Source organism: Arachis ipaensis, chromosome B8, assembly GCF_059453495.1.
Source record: "Arachis ipaensis isolate K30076 ecotype BB chromosome B8, ASM5945349v1, whole genome shotgun sequence".
Classification (NCBI taxonomy): Eukaryota; Viridiplantae; Streptophyta; class Magnoliopsida; order Fabales; family Fabaceae; genus Arachis; species Arachis ipaensis.
This window is the reverse complement of record NC_142443.1, coordinates 69,023,190-69,035,172: the sequence shown is the minus strand read 5'-3', so window position 1 is coordinate 69,035,172 and position 11,983 is coordinate 69,023,190. Positions and strand designations below refer to the sequence as shown.

General features: G+C 37.4%; 2 non-coding genes across 2 annotated transcripts; both read left to right on the top strand.

Moving 5' to 3' along the window:
• Positions 1–796: 796 nt before the first annotated feature.
• On the top strand, positions 797–904 carry LOC148548460 (small nucleolar RNA R71). The gene has a single exon (XR_015897520.1). It is a non-coding gene; the product is annotated as a small nucleolar RNA R71 (small nucleolar RNA).
• Positions 905–10,548: 9,644 nt separating this feature from the next.
• Positions 10,549–10,656, top strand: LOC148548459 (small nucleolar RNA R71). The gene has a single exon (XR_015898642.1). It is a non-coding gene; the product is annotated as a small nucleolar RNA R71 (small nucleolar RNA).
• The last annotated feature ends 1,327 nt before the right edge of the window (positions 10,657–11,983 follow it).

The following is an 11,983-nucleotide window of genomic DNA, read 5'->3' as shown; positions in this document are numbered from 1 at the left end:
TCTGTGAAAAAAGAGCTTGCAAAGTAGAGTTCAGACCATTTAGTGTAGCATAAAGGTTATTTTCCATGGTCTGTTGTCTCCGATCAATAGATTGCAGTAAATCATCATTAGCAGATGAAGAAGGATAAGTAATTTGAGAGGTCTGCTGTTGGGTATTCTGTGATCCTTGGGATTGCCTCAGGTGTGGTGCTCTGTAAGGCTGGTTCTGGTTCTGCTGCCTGTTGTTGTTATTATTCTACCTCTGATTTTCCTGATTGTCTCTGCCTCCTCTGTTGTTGTTGTCCCTCCAATTCTGGTTAGAATTGTCCTACCATCTATGGCTGTAATTGCCACCTTGATTGTACCCTTGGTTGGGGCAGTCATAGAAGTTATGAGTGGCTGCCACGGTGTTGTCTTCCTGCTGGAGCTGTGGGCATTCATCAGTATAATGGCTATAATCAGCACAGACTCCGCAAACTCTCTGTGGGACTAACTGTTGGCTTTGCTGTGGTGGAGAAGGTTGAGCTTGCTAAACTTGTTGTTGATTCAATTGCATCTGCTTCAGCAAGTTGGTCATTTCACAGATACTCTGAGTTAGAGCAGCAGTCTCTCTGCTAGAGGATACTTCTGCAACGGCTTTTGAACGGTCTTGTTTCTTCTTGTGATTCTGAGTAGATTCAGCTAAGTCACTGATCAATTGCCATGCCTCATCAATGGTCTTGTACTTTTTCTTAGACCCATTGCTAGCACTCTCCAATGTGGTCTTATCTTGGGGCCTCATGCCCTGTGTGACGTAACCGAGTAACACTATCTTGTCAATCATATGATGGGGGCATGCTTCCAGAAGATTATTGAAACGCTCCCAGTACTCATAGAGAATCTCGGATTCGTCCTGAACAATCATGGAAATGTCTTTCCTTAGTTTATCAGTAACTTCAGCTGGAAAGAATTTTTCCAAAAATTCCCTTCTAAGTGTATCCCAGTCGGATACAGTTGTTGCGGGTTGAGTGTAGTACCACTCTCTTGCTTTCCCCTCAAGAGAGAATGGGAAAGCTTTCAACAAAATTAAAATTTCATCTGCACCATCACGCCTGACAGTAGAACAGGCTGCTTGAAAATCTCTCAGGTGCTTTATAGGCTCTTGAGCAGGTAAGCCATGAAACTTGGGCATCAAATTGAGCAGTGCAGTCTTTATTTCAAAGTCTGTAGCCACCGCTGCATGATGCGCTTGAAACGGTTGCATTGAAAAATCAGGGGCTCCAGCCTCCTGGATAGTAACTCTTCTGGCTGTTGCCATGTTACCTGTACGTAAATCAACCGAATCAGTAGAACGGGGGCTGGTTTCCTCCTCAAATAATGTTTCAGATTCGCCCTCTGAGAGGACTAATCGACGCCGAGCTTGCCTTATTTGTGAAATAGTTCTTTCAATCTCAGGATCGAATGCTGGCAAGCTTGGATCAGGAAGTGAACGCGTCATCTAACGACAGAAACAAGCAACTCATAGTAGCAAAATAAAATAAAATGCAAATAAATAAATTCCAATTAATAACTTTAACACTCTATTGCAACTCCTCGACAACGGCGCCAAAAGTTGCGTGGCGAAAATTGGCGAGTTAAGAATTGTTATAAGATATGCGTTGCAAGTATAGTTCTTAACCAACCAGAATTCGCTTATCAATTTAGAAGGATGTCACAGAAATCAAAATTAAAATACTGGGAGTATGAATCCCAGGTCGTCTCCCAACGAGTTGTAGAAAGGTGTGCTATTTTATTAATCATATGTTTTCAAAAAGAGTTTGGGTTGAATAAACAGGAAATTAAATTGGAGAAATTAATTAATTTAAATAAAAGCCTTGACTGGGAGTAGATTAGTTGGAAGCCCTATTCTTGTTGAAGTACTTTCAAGATTAATTGATAATTAAAGGTTGTTCTGTTTAGTTATCCCTTACTAGGTAAGGGAAAGTCAAACAAGTTAGAATGCTGTTTCTATTCACAAGTTCCAATCCGCTCAATTGAAAAGGATTAGTGTCAGTGATTAGAGAGCATTCCAATAATAAACCCAATTATAATTTTTCTTTTAAGCACCCCAACTCAAGGGTTCCTTTCAATCAACTCCCCATCAAGTTAGGGAACTACTCGCTCATTGTGAATGTAGAAATTATAACATAGGAAAGGGAATTAAAGGAAGACATGATAAATGAAACTCAAAGGAATCAATTAAAAGACATGGAAGAGTAAGAGACAAGTAAAGAGAATGAACTAGAATGACGAAGTCTTGATGAGGCAATAACTCTTCTCAATATCCCAATGCAAAAACAATGAAAATAACAAATCCTAAAAACTATGAATGTGTAGAGAGAAAACCTAAAGGAGGAGTAAAAACTATATCTAAAAACTAAAACCTGTATAGAATGATTGTTGTTGTTGGTCTCTGCATGTTCTCTGTGTAACGACCCAATTTCTGGTACGTCATGATCATACTAGAAACTGAGCGCTACCAACTTGTCTTCCTAATTATTATCTATTATTTATCATATGAGCCTGATTCGTTGTTAAAAACGTAGTTAATTTGTGAGGTACTTTTTTTTTTAAAACGCTTGGATTAACAAACAGTATCATTCATATTCAATTCACAAATAATAACAGATAAAACAATTATAAACAACCACACATAAATACATCTCAAGTAGTTAACAACATTCAGTGATTCAGCCATTATTAGAGTATATAGTTTTAGTTAGAACACCCCTAGATATAGCTAGATAATAACTATATACATATATATACATACAACATCCCAAGCCCTGACCTGTTCAAGAAGTCCCTAAGCTGGCGCCCAGGCTAGCCTAGACTCTATACTCACCTAGTCCCTCTAAACTACTAAAGCGAGGGAAAGTACGTTCTGGGTCTTCAAAAATCAAGTCAGGTGGATCGTCATCAAAAGGTGGAAGGTCGTCTACTAATCCTCTGCACGATCTTATGTCCTCTCCTTCTCTTACAGGTTCGGCCATGGTGCTTATGTCAATGGCCTTGCACTCTCCTTTTGGATTCTCTTCTGTGTTGCTTGGGAGAGTACTAGGAGGGATTTCAGTGATCCTTTTACTCAGCTGGCCCACTTGTGCTTCCAAATTTCTAATGGAAGACCTTATTTCATTCAAGAAACTTGTAGTGGCCTTGGATAGATCAGAGACTAAGTTTGCTAAATTAAAAGTGTTTTGTTCAGAGTTCTCTGTCTGTTGCTGAGTAGATGCTGGAAAAGGCTTGCTATTGCTAAATCTGTTTCTTCCACCATTATTAAAACCTTGTTGAGGCTTTTGATCCTTCCATGAGAGATTTGGGTGATTTCTCCATGATGGATTATATGTGTTTCCATAAGGTTCACCCATATAATTTACCTCTGCTATTGCAGGGTTCTCAGGATCATAAGCTTCTTCTTCATAAGAAGCCTCTTGAGTACTGTTGGATGCAGCTTGCATTCCAGTCAAACTCTGAGAAATCATATTGACTTGCTGAGTCAATATTTTGTTCTGAGCCAATATGGCATTCAGAGTATCAACTTCAAGGACTCCCTTCTTCATAGGCGTCCCATTACTCACAGGATTCCTCTCAGAAGTGTACATGAACTAGTTATTAGCAACCATGTCAATGAGTTCTTGAGCTTCTGCAGGCGTTTTCTTTAGGTGAATGGATCCACCTGCAGAAGTATCCAATGACATCTTTGCTAATTCAGACAGACCATCATAGAATATATTCAGGATGGTCCATTCTGAAAGCATGTCAGAGGGACACTTTTTGGTCAGCTGTTTGTATCTTTCCCAAGCTTCATAGAGGGATTCACCTTCTTTTTGTCTGAAGGTTTGAACATCAGCTCTAATCTTGCTCAGCTTTTGAGGAGGAAAGAACTTGGCTAAGAAAGCCGTGACCAGCTTATCCCAAGAGTTCAAGCTATCCTTAGGTTGAGAGTCCAACCATATTCTAGCTCTGTCTCTTACAGCAAATGGGAAAAGCATGAGCCTGTAGACTTCAGGATCTACTCCATTAGTCTTAACAGTATCACAGATCTGCAAGAATTCAGTTAAGAACTGAAAAGGATCTTCAGATGGAAGTCCATGAAACTTGCAGTTCTGCTGCATCAGAGAAACTAGCTGAGGTTTCAGCTCAAAATTGTTTCCTCCAATGGTAGGAATGGAGATGCTTCTTCCATGTAAATTGGAATTAGGTGCAGTAAAGTCACCAAGCATTCTCCTTGCATTATTGTTGTTGGGTTTGGCTGCCATCCCCTTTACTTGTTCGAAATTTTCAATAAGGTTCTCTCTGGATTGTTGTAATTTAGCTTCTCTTAGTTTTCTCTTCAGAGTCCTTTCAGGTTCTGGATCAGCTTCAACAAGAATGCCTTTTTCTTTGTCCCTGCTCATAAGAAAGAGAAGAGAAAAAGAAAAGAAGAGGAATCCTCTATGTCACAGTAAAGAGGTTCCTTATTGTTAGTAGATGAATAAATAAATAGAAGGGGATGAGAAGAGGAGAGAATTTTCGAAAAATAATTTTTGAAAAAGATTTAGTGATTTTCGAAAATAGTTTTTGAAAAAGGTTAGTAGTTTTTTTTTCGAAAATTAAAATAAAAAATCAAAATAATTAGTTAATTAAAAAGAACTTTTTGAAAAAGAGGGAGATATTTTCAAAAATTGGAGAGAAAGAGTTAGTTAGGTGGTTTTGAAAAAGATAAGAAACAAACAAAAAGTTAGTTAGTTAGTTGAAACAAATTTGAAAATCAATTTTGAAAAGATAAGAAGATAGGAAGTTAGAAAAGATATTTTAAAATCATATTTTTGAAAAAGATAAGATAAGAAGATATTTTTGAAAAGATATGATTGAAATTAGTTTTGAAAAAGATTTGATTTTTAAAATCACAATTAATGACTTGATTCACAAGAAATCACAAGATATGATTCTAGAACTTAAAGTTTGAATCTTTCTTAACAAGCAAGTAACAAACTTGAAATTTTTGAATCAAAACATTAATTGTTATTGTTATTTTCGAAAATTTGATATAAAAATAAGAAAAAGATTTTTTTGAAAAATATTTTTGAAATTTTCGAAAATAACTAAAAAAATTGGAAAAAGATTTGATTTTTGAAAAAGATTTTGAAAAAGATAAGAAATTTTTTCTTTTAAAATTGAAAATTTGATTTGACTCATAAAAACAACTAGATTTTAAAAATTTTTGAAAAAGTCAAATCTAATTTTCGAAATTTTAAGAGAGAAAAAGGGAAAGATATTTTTTTGATTTTTGAATTTTTATGATGAGAGAGAAAAACAAGAAAAATGATGCAATGCATGAAAGTTATGGATCAAAACAATGAATGTATGCAAGAATGCTATGAATGTCAAGATGAACACCAAGAACACTATGAAGATCATGATGAACATCAAGAACACATTTTTGAAAAATTTTTAATGCAGGGAAAACATGCAAGACACCAAACTTAGAATTCTTTAATGCTTAGACACTAAGAATTCAAGAATGCATATGAAAAACAAGAAAAGACACAAAACATGCAAATGCAAAGATCAAACAAGAAGACTTACCAAGAACAACTTGAAGATCATGAAGAACACTATGAATGCATGAAATTTTCGAAAAATGCAAGATGAAAATGCAATTGACACCAAACTTATAACATGACTCAAGACTCAAATAAGAACACAAAAATATTTTTGATTTTTATGATTTTCTAATTTTTTTATATTTTTTTTTTCGAAAATTATTTGAAAAACAAAAATAAGGATTCCAAAATTTTTAATATGAATTCCAGGAATCTTATGCTCTTAGTCTAAAGCTCCAATCAAAGGGTCAGGCATGGCTTAATAGCCAGCCAAGCTTTAGTATGTAACTCAGACATGACACGCCTGACATACCCTATCCAGAAGAATTGGACATGGCTCCATTGAGGTGATTAGTTGAAGACCAATCCCAAAGCAGTTTGGGTATGGCTTTACAGCCAGATAGGCTTCAACATGCTTCATGAAACACTAGAATTCATTCTTAAAAATTCTGAAGAAGAATATATTTTTTTTTAAAAAACATTTTTTTTTCTTTTTTTTTTCGAAAACAAAAGAAAAATTTTTGAAAGATTTTTGAAAACTTTTTGAAAACAAAATAAGAAGAAAATTACCTAATCTGAGCAACAGGATGAACCGTCAGTTGTCCAAACTCAAACAATCCCCGGCAACGGCGCCAAAAATATGGTGCACGAATTTGTGATTACACTTTGATTATGTAAAATTCATTGCTCTTTCTTTCCCTGGCAATGGCGCCAAAAACATGATGCCAATACCATGGTTCACAACTTCACACAACTAACCAGCAAGTGCACTGGGTCGTCCAAGTAATACCTTACGTGAGTAAGGGTCGAATCCCACGGAGATTGTTGGCTTGAAGCAAGCTATGGTCACCTTGTAAATCTCAGTCAAGCAGATATAAAATAGTAATGGGGTTTTCGAAAATAGATAGTAAAATAAGCATAGAAATACTTATGTAAATCATTGGTGAGAATTTCAGATAAGCGTATGGAGATGAAATCGTTCCTCTGAACCTCTGCTTTCCTGCTATCTTCATCCAATCAGTCTTACTCCTTTCTATGCCTGGCTTTATGCAAGGGCATCACCGTTGTCAGTGGCTACATCCCCTCCTCTTGTGAAAATGGTCCAAGATGCCCTGTCACGGCACGGCTAATCATCTGAGGTTCCCGATCATGCTGGAATAGGATTCACCCTCCTTTTGCGTCTGTCACTACGCCCAGCACTCGCGAGTTTGAAGCTCGTCACAATCATTCAATCATTGAATCCTACTCGGAATACCACAGACAAGGTTTAGACTTTCCGAATTCTCTTGAATGCCGCCATCATTCTATCTTACACCACGAAGATTCTGATTAAGAGATCCAAGAGATACTCATTCAATCTAATGTAGAACGGAAGTGGTTGTCAGGCACGCGTTCATAGGGAATGATGATGATTGTCACGTTCATCATATTCAGGTTGAAGTGCGAATGAATATCTTAGAAGCGAAATAAGATGAATTGAATAGAAAACAGTAGTACTTTGCATTAATCTTTGAGGAACAGCAGAGCTCCACACCTTAATCTATGGAGTGTAGAAACTCTACCGTATGAAAATACATAAGTGATAGGTCCAGGCATGGCCGAATGGCCAGCCCCCAAAACGAGATCACAGGATCAAAAATACAATCCAGGATGTCTAATACCATAGTAAAATGTCCTATTTATAATAAACTAGCTACTAGGGTTTACAGAAGTAAGTAATTGATGCATAAATCCACTTCTGGGGCCCACTTGGTGTGTGCTTGGGCTGAGCTTGAGTGTCACACGTGTAGAGGTCATTCCTGGAGTTGAACGCCAGTTTTGGTGCCAGTTTGGGCGTTGAACTCCACTTTGCAACTTGTTTCTGGCGCTGGACGCCAGAATTGGGCAGAGAGCTGGCGTTGAACGCCAGTTTGCGTCATCTAAACTTGAGCAAAGTATGGACTATTATATTTTGCTGGAAAGCCCTGGATGTCTACTTTCCAACGCAATTAGAAGTGCGCCATTTCAAGTTCTGTAGCTCCAGAAAATCCATTTTGAGTGCAGGGAGGTCAGAATCCAACAGCATCAGCAGTCCTTCTTCAACCTCTGAATCTGATTTTTGCTCAAGTCCCTCAATTTCAGCCAGAAAATACCTGAAATCACAGAAAAACACACAAACTCATAGTAAAGTCCAGAAATGTGAATTTAACATAAAAACTAATGAAAACATCCCTAGAAGTAACTAGATTCTACTAAAAACATACTAAAAACAATGCCAAAAAGCGTATAAATTATCCGCTCATCATGGTCTTGATGGACCTTTGAGATGAATCTCTCCATCTCCCATGACTCGTAGGTGGAAGCAATTGCCTTCCCATTCCTCTTTCTAGAGGTTTCTCTGGCCTTAGGTGCCATAAATGGTTATGGAAAAACAAAAAGTAATTCTTTTACCACACCAAACTTAAAATGTTTGATCGTCCCCGAGCAAAAGAAGAAAGAAAGAAGTAGAAGAAGAAGAGAAATGGAGGAGAGGGAGAGAGAGTAGGTTTCGGCCAAGTGGAAGAAGAGAGGGTTGTGTTGTATGAAATATAAGAAGGAATGAGGGGTTTATATAGAAGTGGGGAGGGGTTTAGGGTTCGGCCATTTAGGGTTAGGTTTGGGAGGGAAAATATTCTGAATTTGAAGGTAGGTGGGTTTATGGGGAAGAGAAGATGGATGTGAGTGGTGAGGGGGTGATGGGAAGGAGTGATTGAAGTGATTGGTGAAGGGCATTTGGGGAAGAGAGTTATGAAAAGGTGTGAAGAGGAGAGAATAGGGTTAGGTAGGGATCCTGTGGGGTCTACAGATCCTGAGGTGTCAAGGATTTTTTATCTATGTACCCTTTAGACGTGTAAAATGCCCTATACATGCAATCCTGGCGTTTAACGCCAGACTGCTGCCTGTTTCTGGCGTTAAACGCCACTTCCATGCTCCGTTCTGGCGTTTAACGCCAGGTAGATGCTTGTTTCTGGCGTTAAACGCCATCTTGGTGCCTATTTCTGGCGTTAAACGCCATACAGATGCTTGTTTCTGGCGTTAAACGCCAGCTTGGTGCCTGTTTCTGGCGTTAAATGCCAGACAGATGCTTGTTTCTGGCGTTTAAACGCCAGACTGTTCTCTTCCAGGGTGTGCTATTTTTCATTCTATTTTTAACTCTGTTTTTAATTTTTCAGTAGTTTTTTGTGACTTCACATGATCATCAACCTAAAGAAAACATAAAATAGCAATGGAGAATAAATAAACATGATTAGATAACATTGGGTTATCTCCCAACAAGCGCTTTTTTAATGTCAATAGCTTGATAGTGAGCTCTCATGGGGCCTCACAGATGTTCAAAGCATTGTTGGAACCTCCCAACACCAAACTTAGAGTTTGACTGTGGGGGCTTTGGTTGACTCTGCAGTGAGAGAAGCTTTTCATGCTTCCTCTCCATGGTTACAGAAGGAAATCCTTGAGTTTTAAACATAAGGTTGTCCTCATTCAGTTGAAGGACTAACTCTCCTCTGTCCACATCAATAACAGCTCTTGCTGTGGCTAGGAAAGGTCTTCCAAGGATGATGGATTCATCCTTATCCTTCCCAGTATCCAGGATTATGAAATCAGCAGGGATGTAAAGGCCTTCAACCTTTACTAGCACGTCCTCTACTTGTCCATAAGCCTGTTTTCTGGAGTTGTCTGCCATCTCTAATAAGATTCTGGCAGCTTGCACCTCAAAAATTTCCAGTTTCTCCATTACAGAGAGTGGCATGAGGTTTATCACTGATCCAAGGTCACATAGAGCCTTCTCAAAGGTTATGGTGCCTATGGTACAAGGTGTTAAGAACTTTCCAGGATCCTATTTCTTCTGAGGCAATCTCAGTTGATCCAAATCACTTAGTTCATTGATGAGCAAGGGAGGTTCATCTTCCCAAGTCTCATTACCAAATAATTTGGCATTCAGCTTCATGCTTGCACCAAGGTACTTGACAACTTGCTCTTCAGTAACATCTTCATTCTCTTCAGAAGAAGAATACTCATTAGAGCTCATGAATGGCATAAGGAGGTTCAATGGAATCTCTATGGTCTCTAGATGACACTCAAATTCCTTTGGTTCCTCAGAGGGAAACTCCTTGTTGATCACTGGACGTCCTAGGAGGTTTTCCTCACTGGGATTCACGTCCTCTCCCTCCCTTGTAGGTTCGGCCATGATGGTTAAATCAATGGCCTTGCACTCTCTTTTTGGATTCTCTTCTGTATTGCTTGAGAGAGTACTAGGAGGAGTTTCAGTGACTCTTTTACTCAGCTGGCCCACTTGTGCCTCCAAATTTCTAATGGAGGACCTTGTTTCATTCATGAAACTTAAAGTGGCCTTAGATAGATCAGAGACTATATTTGCTAAGCTAGATGGATTCTGCTCAGAATTCTCTGTCTGTTGCTGAGTGGATGATGGAAAAGGCTTGCTATTGCTAAACCTGTTTCTTCCACCATTATTAAAACCTTGTTGAGGCTTTTATTGATCCTTCCATGAGAAATTTGGATGATTTCTCCATGAGGGATTATAGGTGTTTCCATAGGGTTCACCCATGTAATTCACCTCTACTATTGCAGGGTTCTCAGGATCATAAACTTCTTCTTCAGAAGATGCCTCTTTAGTGCTGTTGGATGATTCCTTCAATTTATTCAGACTCTGAGAGATCATATTGACTTGCTGAGTCAATATTTTATTCTGAGCCAATATGGCATTCAGAGTATCAATTTCAAGAACTCTTTTCCTCATGGGCGTCCCATTATTCACAGGATTCCTTTCAGAAGTGTACATGAACTGGTTATTTGCAACCATGTCAATGAGTTCTTGAGCTTCTGCAGGAGTTTTCTTTAGGTGAATGGATCCACCTGCAGAATGGTCCAGTGACATCTTTGATAACTCAGACAGACCATCATAGAATATATCCAGAATGGTCCATTCTGAAAGCATATCAGAAGGACACTTTTTGGTCAGTTCCTTGTATCTCTCCCAAACTTCATAGAGGGATTCACCTTCTTTCTGTTTGAAGGTCTGAACATCCACTCTAAGCTTACTAAGCTTTTGAGGAGGAAAGAACATGGCTAAGAAAGTCGTGACCAGCTTATCCCAAGAGTTCAGGCTATTTTTAGGTTGAGAGTCCAACCATATTCTAGCTCTGTCTCGTGCAGCAAACGGGAAAAGCATAAGCCTGTAGACCTCGGGATCAACCCCATCGGTCTTAACAGTATCACAGATCTACAAGAATTCAGTTAAGAACTGAAAAGGATCTTCGGATGGAAGTCCATGAAACTTGCAGTTCTGTTGCATCAGAGAAACTAATTGAGGTTTAAGCTCAAAGTTGTTTGCTCCAATGGCAGGGATCGAGATGCTTCTTCCATGTAAATTGGAATTAGGTGCAGTAAAGTCACCAAGCATCTTCCTTGCATTGTTATTATTTTCGGCCATGTTATCTTCTTTTTCAAAAATTTCTGTCAGATTTTCTCTAGAGAGTTGAGCTTTAGCTTTCCTTAGCTTCCTCTTCAGAGTCCTTTCAGGTTCAGGATTAGCTTCAACAAGAATGTTCTTATCCTTGTTCCTGCTCATATGAAAAAGAAGAGAACATAAAATATGGAATCCTCTATGTCACAGTATAGAGATTCCTTTATGTGAGTGGAAGAAGATAAGAATAGAAGAAGAGAAATTCGAACACCAAGAGGAAGAGAGGGTTCGAATTTTGAGATGAAGAGAAGTGTTAGTAAATAAATAAATAATTAGAAGGAGATGAGAGAGAGGGAATTTCGAAAATTAATTAAATTAGAATTAAAATTTAAAGTTAAATTTTGAAAATTAAAATTGAAATCAAATTAAATTAAATTTTTAAAACAATTAATTAATTAAAAAGGAATTTTTTTTTGAAAAAGAGGGAAGGGATTTTCGAAAATTAGAAAGAGTTAGTTAGGTAGTTTTGAAAAAGATAAGAATCAAATAAAAAGTAAAGTGGTTAATTGAAAAAGATTTGAAAATCAAATTTGAAAAGATAAAAAGTTAGAAAAGGTTTTGAAATTGATTTTGAAAAAGATGTGATTGAAACTTATTTTGAAAAAGATTTGAAAAAGAGATTTAAAAAGATTTGATTTTGAAAATTAAAGTTGATTACTTGACTAATAAGAAACTAAAAAGATATGATTCTAGAGTTTAAAGATTGAACTTTTCTTACTAGGCAAGTAACAAACTTAAAATTTTTGAATCAATCACATTAATTGTTATTGAGATTTTCGAAAACATGAAATAGAAGTAAGAAAAATATTTTTTTTTGAAAATCATTTTGAAATTTTCGAAAATTATGAAAGAAAATTGAAAAAGATTTGATTTTTTGAAAAAGATTTGAAAAAGATAGAAT